Below are 17,796 nucleotides of genomic sequence, written 5' to 3'. Positions count from 1 at the left end.
ATTCCAGGAATGTACTGTAGCAGTTGAGGGGCATTGTAATAAATTATGTCAAGAAGTAGTTGAGTCCTATAAATAGGGAACACTTGTAACAGTGCAGGAGGAGGGTGAATGAATTAATGAAACCTTAGTTTTGCGTGTTATTTTCCTACACGCCCACCTATCGTGCTTATCCTCCGAGCCTCCGCCTGAGGGCGACGCTTGGCGGACGGAGGCCTCTGTCTCCTCCACGCTGTCTGAGACCGCTAGTCTCAACATTATCATATTCACGTCAATCCACATGTGTTGGGGTGGATTGTGGTGGAATTTAGTTCTAAGTTCCACTCTAATTTATCCCAACACATGTAGATTGATGTGAATCCGACTACATCCAAACAAGGTCATATGTGTGCTCACCCTCGTGAAGAGATCAAGATCGATGTGGAGCTTAGTTTGGAAGCTTCATCATATACCTCACAAGATCAGAATATCTGTGTGGAAATGAATCAATGAAGTGCTGCCGAGCGGCAAAGCATAATAAATAGACAAGGAAATTGGAAACCACAGATATATGTTCTATGTGAGCTGGAACGTGTTTGAACACCATGCTGTAATTTGTTGCCCTCATGCAGAAGCTCTTCGAAGGGGAATAGAGAAAAATATGGATGCTACCTGAAGAAAGCCAACTAAAGAACGTGAAACCTGAATGGTTGTTCATCCTGCTACCTTTGCTACAGTACATCTCAGGTAGCATCTTCCTTATTCCCCTTCTTTTCTTTCCCCCTTCCTGCTACATCTCAGTCCTGTACCTGGTGGAAAAACAATTGAGAGTTGAGACAGGATAAATGCCCTAGCGTTGCTTTCTTTGTCAGTAGTGATTACCAAGCAATTGGTTTATCCACTCCACTTAAAGGATGGTAAGCCAGTCTGCTTTTATCAAACGACACGGTTTTGTATATGTTGGGTGTTGGTTGCCATCATCCGGACCCCTGCTAGACCGGCAATTGATTCAAAAGGTACGATTTTCTTGCCAAAACCACTAATGTTTGACGCGCTTTTTTGACCTCATATATAGTTATATCACTTGTTATGGGCAGCACTTTTGACAAACATTGCTGTAGATATAAAAAAATATTTGTCATTGGCTGACATCTCTATCCGTTAGCAAACCTTTTTCATTACCGGCTGTTGAGGAGGTTAGCTTTCGGTTTGGCATCCCCATCATCATGTATTTTATTTCGCATGACTTTGAATGTTTTTACGTTTGACTTGCGACGACTCAAGAAGTGCTGTGGAGTATTCTGGGGAGTTTGCCGGGTGTGAAGCCTCAGATTTGCTTTGCGAGAAGCATTGGCGAGATGATACGAAGATAACCGAAGCGAAGAAACATATCGATCGATCAGCCAGTCTAATGTGGCAATCGGAGACCAGCTACACGTAGGACATCAGAAACCTCATGGGAGAGGAAGAAGTGTAATGTGGCAGTTTGCTAGTGGAGACGCACGTAGTCAAACAAAATTTGAAGGAATTTCAAATGATAGTACATCTTAAACCACATATCCAATTTACAATTAGTTTGCATTGGAATATTCCTCACATTTTTATACCAACAGAGATGTAATAAGATCTCATATCCTAGAATTATTTTTGTCACGTAAAAGCATGCTACATCTAATAGGGTTCAAATGTTGCAGCTAGTTTGCCACGTGTTTATTTGGTGTAGTCATGTTAGTTAGCAGCGTCACGTGTCAGGTTAGTCACGTCAGTTAGTGGTTAAATCATGTTAGCTAAATTAGTTGTTAGTAGAATATTATTAGATCTAAAAGCAAATATTCCCCTATTTATATATAGAAATTTATAAATGAAGACAGGTATGGCCGCAGGAGCTTCTTAGGAAGAAGTACGTAAAAAGTAAAATCATTGGTGAAGTCTACTAAAACCAGGAGAATCACATTTTATTCGGCCATATAAAGGTTAAAGACCACTTCCTGGATCTTCCAAGATTCAATCTTTGCAGTGGCAATCAGATTAGGTTCTAGGAGCACAAATGGTTAGCAGTGGCGAAGCTAGAGTAAATTAGAGGGGGTGCTTTTTTCTTATAGGTGTGAAAATTTGATCTACAACCATGGTAAAAATTTGTTCCTAATAGAGGTTTTTCAAATTTTTGTGGGTGCATGGGCACCCACAAGCTACTATGTAGCTTCGCCCCTGATGGTTAGGAAACTATACTCTCAAAGAACAATATCCTTCCTTATTTAATACTAGGTAGTTTGGCGCGCTCCGCCGCGCCCGCATGATCTACGCGCTGCTGTGAGTTTGTTTTGTATGACTATAATATCTAAGGAAGGAAGCCAACGGCGAGGCAGGTAGGCGGTAGACTGAATTGGTTTGAGATATAGCATTAAGTACTTATGGATATTCATAATCTGAGTGAACGGAAAAAAATGATTGAGATACATATAGGAACCTAAGCCTTTCTTTCGCCTAACTCTGGACTGCAGATAACAAAGTACAGAGTGAAACTTGGAAGGAAGCCAAGACTGGCCATTTCGTAAGGTTGTAGGAAGCACAACAAAAGTAAACTAAATGCAAGTACATTTGTAACACGAATTCTATGGTCAGATGAGTCTGTTTTCGGCAGAGCTCGCATCTGTGCTTTTTATTTCTTGGACACCTGAAAAAAGATGAGATGGACAATTAGAAGTGCTGCATAGCTTAAACCATAACTGTGACGTGAAATAATCACAAAAACATTTACCACTCTCATTTTGTTCATGACTGCGGACTTTGCATAAGAATCACCAAGGCAACAGTAGCAAGTAGACATTGATCAGGATGTACCTTCTGAATCATGTATTGTAGCAATGCAATATGAATCATAGTCCCTAACCAATCAGAATAGATTATTAAGTACATAACAAACCAGAAAAATCACTTTAGGTTAGAAGCAGGTGCACATATCCTATGCAGGTGTATAACTATTTATTTTAAAAAGTCAGGAAAGAATATCCTATGCAGGTACACATATCCTATGCTGGGGCAGTAACAAAAAGTAGAACTTGCTATATTCACCAGCATATATATATATATATGATTCAAAACCCCACAAATATGCCGGTTCGAACACAAGAGCATTAACTATTGAGCGCCACAGTTTTAATTAACTTGTCATACGAAGATAGATGTGTGTACTTAACTTTTCCTCAACAATTAGGAGGCCTGTATCTTTTGGGGAACTATCACAGCAGCAGCTAATACATGCCCATTATGACACAACAACCAATACGTGGCCAGCGTTTTTTTAGCAGCTGTTAAAGATATCTTTGAAATAGAAATTTTATATAGCATATAATAATATTATGTCATTGTCAGTCAAAGGCATAGATAGAAACAATGTACAGAAAATAATCCGAAGGCTATCCTTTTTTCATGCTGCTACAGTGCAGGAAGAAGCGTTGGATATCTTGACTGTATTCCTGATCTTATGACCTAGGAAGGCAAACCTCAAAAGCTGACACCAAATTCATATGTTGAATGTTAGATTTCCTGACAGCACGCTATGGAACCTACGCCCAACAGATATTAGAACAAGAAAGTGGAGCGCGATTTTTTGCTTTGCTGAGATGCAGGTTCAGTTGCGATTCCATGTAGCTTGTGTTTCAATAAAATGTAGCGAAACAAAGCATAACTGGAGACTAAATTAGTGATTTGAGGGGAAGTACCTATGTTGAAAATGCAGGTGGACAACACTTATTATGTTGTACAGTCTGTAGAGATGTGTAGCGCTGAATCCATAATGGGGTTCATACATGCCTGAAGCTAAAAGAGGCAGCAAGATTTTGACATGTGGTGACCGGTTAACTGGAACAATGTAGAGGCACTGCTGTGTCTAGCAGAAATCATTGCCATTTCCAGGATAACATGTAAGAAAGGCAGAGGAGGAGGATAACTCATCAAAACGATGAACTAAACTTGGAAGGTGTTCTCTACATGATTGAGAAAGTGTTGCCCCTAGATAAGCAAGAGAGCCCAACCTAGAAAATACAGATATATATATCATAATTGGATCGGAAAATATCATTGAGTAATAAATCTTTTCTGATTTCACTATGTTCTTTTTTTAGGACACACGATAGATCAAAGAACTAACTGCCTGTAAATTTTGTCACAATCTTTGTTTCGGACAGCAAATGCACATTGTCTAATTTGTGAAATACGTTGCATCATTTTAGACAGGAAACACCTCCGTAGAACCTAAAATTTACAAATGTCTTGAAAAATAGGGAGGACTGAGAAAGAAGAGGGATGTGAACATATCAATGATCAAGGAACATGATCAGTGTTGTGTCTAGCAGAAATCATTGTCATTCCCAGGATAACATGTAAGAAAGGCAGATGAAGAGGATAACTCACCAAAATGATGAACTGAACTTGGAAGGTGTTCTCTATAGGATTGAGAAAATGTTGCCCCTAGATCAGCAAGAGAGCCCAACCTAGAAAATACAGACATATCATAATTGGATCGGAAAATATCATGGAGATCTAAACAGTAAAAAAGAATAACATGAGAAAGCAATCTACTAAGGATAATACCTCTGAATCCACAATAAATAGACAGCCTTCGGCAGCATGCTAAAATGCTGAAGGTGGGTGCAAGAATTTGGCTGACTCAAACTCTTAATCCTCAAAGTTCACGTAAGATCCAATCTGCAAAGTGGAGCAAAAATGGCAATTCATCATTTCTGCATGGATGTAAACCTTGTGGTCATATAAATAAAATCATAACTGAAGGTAACAGGAAGCTATGCTTGCATAATCCAGAATTATCCCATGGCTGTTGCTAATGATGATCCTATGCTGGTTACTGTCAAAGATAAAAATGCGATCCCCACCTTCATCAACTGATATGCATGGTTCATCACATTGAACTATAGAATATCACTTTTCCAGAATCCATGCGCATGGGTATTACTGTGATATATAGAACTCGAAACAGTTGAGGCTTCACTCAAAAAGGCGTCCTTGAGCGCACGTATGTGGTATGTCCCAACACTGGCAACATGGTGACCTACTGGGCCTGGTGCGCAGTCAACGGGACTGGGGTAGTACACTTGGAGAGTTGGAGACTTGGAGTCCAGACCACCAAAAGGTCACCACGTTAGATAACTTCAAGCTAGGTATGACGGGAGGGTCTTTGCCTGGCTGCTGACCTGCAGACAGAGAGAAATTAGGATTAGAATGATGTTGGAGGAAGGTGTGCCATTCAGATAGGAAGAGCAAGCTATTGCAACTGACCTATTCTTGCATTAAAGGTGCCCTGGAACAGTTGCGATCGTAGTATCTATCTTCGAATCCTGCAAAGGAAGAATTGTCGTGAGTCTGGGATAGCGGGATCAAAGGACATGTTGTCCTATGAGCAGGAGGAACAATATAAGGTAGAACTGTCATGGACTGAAGCACAGATCGAGAAAAAGGACATGGTAGTGGATGACTGAATCAACCATAGCATAATATTGGCAACTCTCAGTTTAGTAGGGGCCACTATATTAATTTTCAATGACATATGAGCATGGCATGAATTGGTTTCACCAGACTAACTATTTACATTGAGATGAAGGTATGAGGAAAAGAAATAATGCTAGTGAACATATCAACCCAACCTAGGATCTTCCTTGTTAAAATTTTTTGAAACAATAAAGGATTTGAAAAGGGCAAAGCTAGCTTTTTTACCAAAATTCATTTTCCTGCTCAACAGGTCAGGATGGTAAGGTAAATCAATATTAAATTCTGTATGTAGAACTACATCAGGTAAACACAATTGCTTATGACCTTACCTACATCAATCTACTCTGTATATTGGAAAAGCAGCAAACACTGAACACTGTGTACTGCTCTTCAATGGGGCACCAGTATTGAATAAAGTTACTGTACAAATCAAAAGGCTGGGCACCACATTAAGGTTTTCAGAACTGCAAAATGGAATGGCTGCAGCTACAGTGTGAGAAGACAACTATGTGCTCCAGGAACCTGTAAACAATTTTTTGGGTATCTGTCATAAGTTCTGCTGGAGTAGCTACAGCAGTATCTGGTTGCAGGTCTTTGAATCTGTGAGGTGAAGGCGCCTCCTGGAGTTTTATTATAGATGCAGGACTACGTAGACACAATGTTGAAAATCAGTTGGAACAATGGATTATCTAAAGGGTAACTTTCAATTTCGAAACAAAGTTGATCACATGAATAAAAGAGCACTATAATTTTTTTTTTGTCTGGACTTCAGAACTACTACAATACAGAACCACATTGATAACATTCAGATGACCAATCTCTCCAACTAAAACTATAAATGTACCATACTTCCATAATAACACAAGCAGTGAATCGTCAATAGATGCAAAATACACTTTTTTCATCAGATCCTTAATAAGGCAAAAGAAATACCGTTAGAAGAAGAACTGCCATCTCAGCTCCTTGATTATCTTCAAAGTAATGTAAGCATCTGGAGACAGCTAACCACCACTGCATAGTACTAAATGATTAATGGAATCCATAGCATAGGGTAAAAATAGGCATTATAGATATGGTACTAACCTCGGAAAGCAGACCCTGTGGTAGAATTAGATTGATGTAGTGCACTCTGAAGATATGACATACCTGAATATTGATGAAAGGGCTTGTTCTCCGTGTACACTACATTGCCAAGCATCCAGTCTTGCATGACTAATTATAGGAAAATGACATCGAAAGCCGCTACTTAGCTTGTTTCGTTTTTTTACATAGAAAATATCGGTCATTGAAACATGACTCAGTTCATCAAACTGTCAGTCAATAGAAAGAAAGGGAAAAAAGAGGATCCAAATCTCATGGAAACTACTGCAGTAGTAGTTAATAAGAGGCAGCCAGCAACACGTAGGATCAGCTAGTTAGGCTCATGGCTTAACCCCTATAAATATAAGAAAACTGACACCATCCTGTTATATATCTTTGCAATTCTAGTGTGTCGTGCATATTGATGTAGCCATACCTGTGAACAACCAATATATTTATATTTATCACCATATGGCTATGCAATCTTTGGTGCATTCCGTGGAAGGTAGATACGCCCATGATTGATTAGGCACAAGGCTTTCTGTCGTCATTTCTATAATAATGCATTTATAGCTCTTCATTAAGAATACCTCTTTATAGTAAAAATTTTGGGAGTATAAGAGGCACGGCTTTGTTTAAGTGAAAGGGAACAAATGAGGAAGAGAGGTGAATGAAGAAGGATAAGTGAGAAACAAACTGATTATCTGCAAGATATAAAGAAAACAAAGCAGACCTTTGTCCCTCCTTTTCAATGTAAGCCAGCAATGTTGAAAAGTTGAGTGACAACACCAAATAAAATGACAGGCTGTACACCAAATCCATGATGGCCTGATGAGCTGATGAAGGACAATAGGAATTAACAAAGGAAGATAATCATCAGGGGAAAAAAAGAGCACACATTAAGATGGAATTTATACATGATGTGCGGCAGCAACAGAGAACTGATGAAGGAGAATAGGAATTAACAAAGGAAGATAATCAGGGAAAAAGAGAGCACACATTCAGATGAATATTTATTTATAGATGATGTGAGAAGTTTACCGAGGAGATCCTATACTCTTCTGTCTGACCATAGAGCAATTGATTGGATTGGATGGAGGCAGCACAGCACAACCTACAATTTCAATTTGAGACACACATTGAAGACGAATACTCAGACTGGTAAGCTGCAATTTTTTTACAGAGCAACAAAAATTCCTGAAGCAGCAACAACTAACTGAATGTAGATATTGATGCCCATCCTGTCCATCACCCTGCGGTTGAGTGGGGAAGAACACTGGAGTAGGAAGAAGAGAAGCACCTGTTCTATCTCAACGCCGGTAAGGACCTGAGTGGGCGACCATCGAGTCGTGCACACCGAAGTGGAGCAGCACCGTCTCTTGTCTTGAACTCGAGCACCGCCCATCCCTTCCCATGGTCTACCGGCAGGCAGATCTAGGAGGCGGAGGCGAGACGCTGAGACCGGTGGACTGACGGAGGCAAAGGAGGAGACGCCCTTCCCGTGGTCCACCGCCGGCTAGACCTAGGAGGTGGAGGGGAGGTGTTGAGACCGGCAGACGGACGGAGCAAGAGCAAGGGAGGAGAGGCCGTCGAGGAACGTACGGCCGTCGATTCATTCCGTGCAGAGATCTAAGAAAATGTGACAGGCACGGCGTAGGATTGGCGCGACCGAGGACCGCACCAGCAGCGGCCCGATGCACTGCCAGCGGCGGCGACCGGCGAGGCACTGGGGCTACGCGCGCTGCGGCCGGTGGAAAGGAAGAGGACGGGTGGAGAGATGGAGGCGGAGGCAGCGAGGCCAACGATGTGCCACGAAACCACGAAAGCCGAAAAACAGGGCTGCACACGCACGAACCGTCGTGTCTGCACAACAGTAATCAGGGGCGTTCTCCTTGCGCGGATTCTAGGAGCTTTATGAAGTTTAATATTACAAAGAGAAAACACATTTCAGTGCCTCATGCACTTGGCCATACACCTATTAATATAACCTTTCAAAATGGCTTTGGTGGGGGATAAACTACTTAGGTGGAACGACTTGGTTGAAAAAGTTTTAATTGTGCAATTGGATGACCAACACGACTACATCAAATGGTCTCCCACTAACAAAGAAATTCCATGGTTGAATCAATGCACAAACACATGGTAAATCAAGCTTTACCTTTAAATAAATCTCCTAAGTTTAAATTGACCCTAAAGATTTAAAATCTTCATTTGGTTCTTATTAAAAGGGGTCATTACCACAAAAGATAATTTCCTAAAGCAGAACTGGAATGAAGATGGAAATTGTTGTTTTGGTAATAACAGAGAAACCATCCAATATCTGTTTTCAATTGTTATGCTGCAAGATTTATTTTGGAGAGTCGTTTTTGGTTTTAAAACACCCAATAACATGGTAGATTTTTTCTGGAAGTTTGACTTCAACAAAAAGACCCCAAAATGAGATCGTTCGTTTGGGAGCAAGTGCAAATTTTTTATCTATTCGATTAAGTAGAAACAATGTGGTCTTTGAGAAGAAAAGACTATTATTATTTGCTGGTCCTTTTTTTAGGTAAAATACTATACTGTTCTCTAAAAGAAGTTCGACAGACTAAATTTTAAGTGGGCTTGTCGTATGCGTAGAGCTAGAGACGACGGTATTAGAAATCTTCGCCAAAAGTACATCATCTCTATCATGTTGATTTTTAAGAGCTCAATATAAATAGTCCGGAGTTGGAACTGTAATAAGAAAATGGTTGTATGCACCACTCATGCAGAGGCTGGAAGTAATTTTCTTTTTCTAAAAAGTCATCTATTTATCCTATTTACCCAATTTAAATAATATTTAAATTAATTCTATTATCTCATGGATAATAGCTCATCCTAACTGTTTAGATCAAACTAAATGAATAGTCCGCAAATCGATTTCAGAGTAACTTAGAAATTCCCTAGATATATTTTGATGTGAAAAAATAGTGACATATGAACACACATGTGTCATCTTCATATTGGCATGTTTGAAATAATAATCCAAACTCCGTTTAGTCTACAGATAGATTTTGGCACTAGGTAGTCAATATTTCTTTGGCCATGACCCAAGCATCTTCTCTTTTTCCTCGTTTTGGCTTTGCCCCAATTTATCATTGCAAAATTTTAGTTTGGCTTGCTAGTGCCACAAACTAATTAAACACGCCTTTTTTTGCTTGTCCTTGGCCACCCGTCTATTTAATGTTGCTACCAAACCTAGCTCTCGCACTCTCATAAGCACAGAGCACATTCTCTAGCCATTCAAGTCAGCACGCACAACCTTCAGAAACCATGTTTCGCTGTCATCCTCTTCCCAGCTACTACCTTCTCCTGGTTACCATCGTCATCCTCCTCCTCGCTAGCAGCGGGCGTGGAGTATGCCAATGCCACAAAGATCAAAGTGCTGCCCTACTACGCCTGAAAGCCAGCTTCAGCTTCAACGTCCTATCTGTAGAAAAAATACTTTCGTCATGGAAGGTAGATACCAACTGCTGCACGTGGAATCGTGTAAGATGTGACGGCACGTCAGGCGTCGTCACTGCTCTCGACCTCTCTGGTCTCGGCATGTCGGGTAACCTCAGTTCATCAGGCATCTTTGAACTAACCTCGCTCCGCTTCCTTAGCCTTGCTTACAACTCCTTTGATACAAGTCCATGGCCAAGTCCAGGATTTGAGTTGCTCACGGACCTCGAGTACCTTGACCTCTCAGAATCCGGCTTGTCCGGCAATTTGCACATCGAGAAAGGTCAACTTTCCAATTTAGTCACTTTAATCCTATGTGGCCTTGATCTAAAAAGTTTCAACCTCGAGACGTTGATTGACAGCCTTGGCAGTCTCCAAAATTTATATCTCTGTGATGTCAATATTTCGGCCCGTCCAACCAATTCGACACATGTCACTTCTGCCAATAAAACGACGTCAGGTCTCAGAGAGCTAAGCATGGCGTCGTGCACAATCACTGGCGGCCGTGTTGATACTCTTCTATCTCGTTCTAAGCTTGCCAATTTAGTCATGCTAGAACTCGTAGACTTTGATCTTAAAGATTTGAGCCTCCATAACTTGATTGGTAGCCTTGTAAGTCTCCAAAATCTATATCTTAAAAATGTAAATATTTCCGCCAGTCCAACTGATGTGGCGCATGACTATTCAGCCAATACAACGTCGGGTCTCAAAGAGCTAATCATTGACTCGTGCACGATCACTAGTGGTCATTTGGATACTCTTCTTACTAAGCTCCCATTTCTTTCCAACTTGGTCGTGCGACGCCTCTCACAACTTGATCTTAAAAATTTGACGAGCCTTGATGCCTTGATTGACAACCTTGGCAGTCTACAAAAGTTGTATCTTGGTGATGTCATCATTGATGCAAGTCCTACCAGGTTGGTACATCATTCTCCTTCTACCAATACATCACCAAGTCTGCAAGAGCTAACCATGGAACATTGTATGATCATTGGCCATATTGATATTGCTCTTGCTAAGTTCCGATTTCTTTCCAAGTTGATCCTTGATGGCACACAATTTAGTGGCCCTGCTCCTGTGCCAGAACGTTTCAAGGAGTTCTCATTGCTCACAATTCTTAGTCTCCAAAGCTGTGGGCTGACTGGCACCTTCCCTCCATGGATATTTCATATCAAAAGCTTGGTAGTGCTGGATGTATCAGGGAATGAGAATCTATGTGGAGAGTTGCCAGAGTTCATAAACGGCAGCGCATTCCAGGTTTTGAAGCTTAGTGGAACCAAGTTTTCAGGAAAAATACCAATATCTATTGGTAACCTCCGAAACCTGGTAGAGTTGGACTTTTCTAATTGCCAATTCCATGGCCAAATCCCACCCTTCACTCAATGGCCAATGATTTCATCGATTGACTTATCAGGTAACAACCTAAATGGTTCATTACCCTATGATGGCTACCTTGCTCTACATAACCTAACCAATGTTGTTCTTTGTAACAACTCGATAAGTGGTGTCATACCTGCATCTTTGTTTTCCAACCCTTCTTTGGAGTATTTAGATCTCTCACGAAACAGTTTCACTGGAAATTTTCTATTGTATCCCAACATATCTTTTAAGTTGGCAACACCAACACTTGATGTTAGCAATAACAAACTGGAAGGACCAGTCCCAAAACTGTTGTCGGAGTTTGTAGGACTGCAAGTGTTGGATCTTTCATCAAACAATCTCACTGGAATTGTGGATCTAAGTTTCATGAAGAATATTAAGGACCTTTATCATCTATCGCTATCCTATAATAAGTTGTCTGTCGTCGTAGAGGAACATGGCAATCACTCCTACACAGAATATCCAGAAATACACTATCTGGGGTTGGCATCATGTAACATATCATATGTTCCTAAATTCTTGATGAAATATCGTTGTATTAACTATTTGGACCTTTCACATAACAATATTGGTGGACACATACCCGATTGGATATGGGGAATTGCAGCAGATTCTGAAAATGACCAATGCCTTGATCTCTCTCATAATTTATTTACTAGCATTGCTACAGATTTATCAAATACAACATTTTCAGATATTGATCTCCATTCCAACATGATTGAGGGAGCAGTCCCACTACCACCACCAGGCATTTACCAGTTGGACTACTCCAATAACCATTTGAATTCTTCTATCATGCTCGAGTTTTGGTCACGCATTAGCTCCAGCACCCTGTTCCTGTCATTGGCAAACAATAGCCTTATTGGAGAAATTCCCCATTTGATATGCAGTACAACTTATATCATCGAAGTTCTAGACCTTTTTTTAACAACTTCAGTGGATTAATACCACCCTGTTTGTTGAAAGATAAGGAGTGGCTTCAGGTGCTGAACTTAAGAGGTAACAATTTCAATGGATCCTTGCCTCAAGACATCAATGAGAATTGTGCACTTCAAATAATAGATCTCAATGGCAACAAGTTGGAGGGAAAATTGCCGGTGTCTATGATCAATTGTCACATGCTTCAAGTCCTAGACGTTGGAAACAACCTGATAATGGATACTTATCCAGAGTGGCTGGGAGTTCTTCCTTTGTTGGTGCTTGTTCTGAGGTCAAACAAGTTTCATGGTCCCATCGATTACTCTAGGATGAACAAACTGCTGGTTCTGGACCTTTCTTCAAACTCTTTTAACGGCAGCATACCTACACAATTCCTCGAGCAATTCAAAGCTATGATGGTGGTTTCTTCAGGAGCTCCCAGCATGTATGTCACAATTATCAGACCATTAGAAATAGGAGTTCCTTTAATTTACAACCCATACTACAGTGAATCGATCACGGTCACACTCAAGGGGCGAGAAATAACTCTGGTGCATATACTTTCAGCATTCATGTCCATTGACCTCTCAAACAACAACTTTGAGGGTATCATTCCCGACGAGATCGGCGACCTGAAGCTTCTCAAGGAGCTCAACCTGTCCAGGAACTCCTTCACCGGCAGGATCCCTCGCCGGATTGCAAACATGCAGCAGCTGGAATCACTTGATCTCTCCGACAACAATCTCTCCGGGGAGATCCCTCCTGCAATGGCACAGATGTCGTTCCTCGAGGTGCTCAACCTCTCCTACGACCGCCTGTCAGGGCCTATACCACAATCCGGCCAGCTCTTGACGTTCCCAGACTCATCATTTCTGGGGAACAACGGGCTGTGTGGGAAGCCACTGCCACGCCTGTGCAAGACGAATGATGGGCCACCAGCTGCTGCTACAGAGGGCTCTTCTAAAGAGCTGGGTTGGGAAATCTTGTCAGTTGAGGCAGGGGTCGTTTCCGGCTTGGCTATCGTGGTTACAACCACGCTGCTGTGGGGCAACGGGAGGAGGTGGCTATACTGGCACGTGGACAAGTCTCTGCTGTATGTTCTTCAGCCATGGATCCGCAGCCGTCGCCACTGAAATGAATTCTGTGTATGCTAGTGTTTGTATACCTTAATGTGCTCCCACTGGATGGTATCGTAGTATGTATATTTCAGGCTTGGAAAATAAACTTATGTGGTGCTTCTGCATATTTAGATATTGTCTTTTAGCCAAAGAGGAAATTTGGTGTCATCTGGAACTTTGATATCTACTACCGTACTATATGATGTTTATTCTATATGATTTATTAGGAAGTGAAACTCTGTTTTGCCAGGAAAAAGAACGGCAACAGAAAACAAGAGCTACTGAAAAGTTAGCAACGCTTCCTTGCTGATTTACTAAATGAACAACATAGCATATATGTATTTAATACCAGTTACTGCCAAACGTAGATACGGTCACAATACCATAGCTGCCTTCTAATGAGCTACTAAAAACACCCTAATTTACATCATCGGTAAGTCAATCAAATCCTACTAGTTACCCACAAAGCAAAATCCATCGGTCATATACTATTTAATCCTACTGTAAACCAGTGGTGGATCCAGGATTAGAACCCAGGGTATGCCTAGCCGAAAATTCTAATATACAATACGGTGTAATGCATCACAAATTTTGGTAAACGGTTCGATTGTAACAAAATTTTCTAACCAGTTCTGTATATAAGTAGGAAAAAAAAAACTGCTCCATGCCGCAACTTCCTAACAAAACACAGACAAGAAGCACAAATTAGGATCTGACTTCATGCTAAGGTAGTAAGCTACGCAAATGAGCAGATCCCTAACACTCAAATATCGAATCAGAGACCAATTTAACATATGCACAATCCACAGTTTCAGAATCCCTAAATGACAGGCAGGCACTTTGACTTTTGGTTACGGACTCACCAGGGTCCGGCCTGCCAGGGGGTCGTCCACGGCCTGTCGGGATGAGCCTGCGCTGGAGGCGTGTTGCCGTCGTGTTGGGTCGGCCGGAGCAGTCAGGCGGGGGCGCGGGGCCGGCTCCTCTGCTTCTGCTTGCCTGTTGCCGGGCGACTGGAGTGCTAGCCGACTGATTGCCGACTGGAGTCTTGTCCGACTGGTCAAATCGGCTCATCGTAGGCCAACAGTACGTCACAACACCTGTAGCTTCCGAACTGACTTGCCTTTTTTTTTTCAGCTCATCCAATTAATTTGCACACTGACTTGTTTATCTTGTTGCCAGTAATCCAAATACCAAGAGGCATATTCCACAGGTATGCTGAGTCTGATTGTTTGGCTTCAAAAATATGCCAAACTAAAGATTTGGCAAACCATGGTTTTAGCTGTTACTCCCTTCATTCCAAATTACAAATCATTCGAAAAATATTGGAGAGTCAAATGATTTCAAGTTTGACCAAAATTATAGAGAGAATTATAAAGATTTTTTAATCAAATAGGTATACTATAAAACTATAATCGATGAAGAATCTAATGATACTTAGTTAGCATCATAAAATGTTATTATCTTATCATATAAATTTGGTCAAACTTAAGATGTTTTGACTCTCCAAAATTCTTAGAATAACTTATAATTTTGCGATGGAGGAAGTATTTAGTTTGCTACCAAAACTTGCCAACCTCTTACATTAGGCTTGCCAAATCCATGGCAATTTTTTACCTAACTTTGGCTTGCCAAATCTTTAGCAAGGAAATTTTAGTCACAAAACAAGCAGGCCTGCTATTCTAATATTATGTACTTCATCTGTCCCATAAAAAAAATTCATTCTCGCTTTTTAAAAAGTCAAACATTTTTAACCTTGACGAAATATATATATATAATATTAACATTTAGGGTACATAATTAGTATCATTAGATATATCATTGAATATATTTTTAGGTGTTTATGGTTTATTGCTAAACAAAACAGCTCACCACGTACCATTTACCATTTTGTAATTTTTTAGATTTATTAAAAGATTTAATGGTTCACATTAGCCATTACGGTGACCGGACATATATAGTGACGGTCTCGCATTGCTCCCTACGTTCACGAAAAATATAACTATGAGATCTATGTCGGTCAAATTAGTTCAAGTTTAACTAATTTTGTAGTAAACTGTATTAGCATTTATATCTCCAAACAAATTTATTATAAAAATATATTCTATAATTAATCAAATAATATTTATTTTGTATAATAACTAATACTTTTTAATATAACTTTAATCAAAATTTAGACTGTTTGACTTAAAAGAACAAGGATTCCTACTTTTTATGGACGGGGGAGTATAACATATGTGAAATATGTGCAAAAGGTTACAGATACATAGATTTTGAACCGATCCGTGTAACCCATATACACACCTAGTACACGGCTGGATCAAGCGACACGAAGGTGCGCTGGATCCTGCCACGAGGACTCTGACGTCAGTAGATCGCCATCTATCCTAGCTGCCCTCTAGGCCTTTCGCTTAGCCTAGGACTTGGTCAGCTCCACTGCTCCTGGGCGTGTAAAGTGTTCTCTGGATGCGCTCCCATAGTTAATTAGTCACGCCAATTTATTTAGCATGACTGTATTAACAAGTCGCGCTACAACCTTTGGCGTGACTAAAATGCTAGTTACTAAAAGTGTAGTTTGTGACCTGCTCTTTTTAAAATATTAGTTTTTTATATCAATAGATATTAATCATTTGCAATGTTTTAAATATCCCTATATCATAAAATGAATATGAATACATATATCAATATTGAAATTTTATTGGATACAAATTCTTGCAAATTGAAACACTCGATGTCCAATTCCGTCACTACTCAACTGTCGTCTCTTTGCTGGATTTCAACGGAAGCATCTAAATGCCAAAAGCACATGCAACAGCTGTACTAGTAAATGCAAAGGTAAAGAAATAAACCAACGTTGTAAATGTAATTGGGATTAAAAGAATTATTGGACCGCCGAGTACCTGCTGTGACACAGCCTGAGCCTGATGCTTATTGGCCATAGGACGGCCGACAGACCTGTTCGATAGCTAGTCGGGATGCCGATATGCCTGTCGGCATAGATAACTTTAACGTGGCCATTCTCAGATTTACCTGGCACTATTAATCGGCATCCAAGCTGCCGATATGCTCATATCGGCCGACCAATAGCCGATAAGTGTCCAATCGGCTTTCTAAGTGCCGATAGGCACTTATTCTTGCAAATTCTTCATAACACCATCTAGATTTGTACTATATATCTAATAATAAAGAAGTAAAATTTCTCTCCACACATTTTTTTTGATCCAGCTCTCTCTAACTTATATATATAACCCGTGCTCATACGAGTTAGAATAGCTCTTGTCTAGCGTGATATGAAGGTGGTTTCCGATTCTTCTTTTATCCACCGTGGATTCAATTTGTTACAATGGAACTGTTTTCCAACTCCATGATGGTTTTCGATTTCTCTTTTCTGATTTTTCCGCAATGGTACAGTTTTCCATGATTTCTGATTTGTTTTCGTTTCCTGTTTTTTTTTCATCGGCAAGTTTTGTTTTTCGATGCGTGGCCACATTTGCATTCAACAAGATATCAACTCTCCAATCCAACACGCGATCAGGTTTGCAAACTAAAACTAGCACAAATTAAATCTAATACGAGGCCAGTTCTCAACCCATGCACGTGTAGGCCATGGTATATACTCCGTAGAGTTTAAAAACTCAAGTCATCTGGGTAATTTTTTTTGCATCGTTTTTTTTTTCATGACCATTCCTGTCTTCTTTCCGTTTTTTCTAGAGTATCTTATTTTTTTCCTATATATAAACATCAAAAATAAAAAATAAGTAATAAATCTGATATTATAGATTTTTTAACTCTTGACTAGCTAATTCACAAATTTACAAATATTCCCAGCACTAAACCATTGGTGCACTTTTGATTAGAGATAAAACTTATTTTAATTATTAGAACATGGATCAACGTAGGAGTTTGTCGCTATTTTCTTTTTATTTTTTATTTTGCTTGCAAGTCAAATCCGACACTTAGACTTCTTATTAAGTCGGCTACTTCTGTGCTTCTTCACTCCCATCGTTCCTTCTACAGGAAAACATAGCATGGACGAAAAAAAGACACAAGGAAAAGGGAAACTGATCATGAAAAAAAAACATAAAACCACACGTGCAAAAAAACAAAGGAAAGAAAAAAAAAGAAACCATGATGGACACGGTACCACGACTCTAATGGACGAAAAACCAACGTGGAAAAAAACAAGACATTTGTTTTGTGTTCGGATCCATGAAAAATAAAATTGAAACTCGGTAAGAAAAATAAAAGAGCCTATAAGCTCTTTGTTGTTTTTTATATTAGGATAAGACATAAGATTAGGGTAATTTCTATTCTTATCCTTTTCTATGCATGATCATCATAAAATAAATTATACCCA

The 17,796-nt window shown here is 40.1% G+C and overlaps 1 pseudogene; it reads left to right on the top strand.

Moving 5' to 3' along the window:
- Nucleotides 1-9,855: 9,855 nt before the first annotated feature.
- On the top strand, nucleotides 9,856-13,464 carry LOC136472472 (receptor like protein 22-like; annotated as a pseudogene).
- Nucleotides 13,465-17,796: the final 4,332 nt, after the last annotated feature.

The sequence above is a fragment of the Miscanthus floridulus genome, chromosome 8 (assembly GCF_019320115.1).
Source record: "Miscanthus floridulus cultivar M001 chromosome 8, ASM1932011v1, whole genome shotgun sequence".
NCBI classification, from domain to species: domain Eukaryota; kingdom Viridiplantae; phylum Streptophyta; class Magnoliopsida; order Poales; family Poaceae; genus Miscanthus; species Miscanthus floridulus.
The sequence above is the reverse complement of the archived record's forward strand: the minus strand, read 5'-3'. Positions and strand labels throughout refer to the sequence as shown.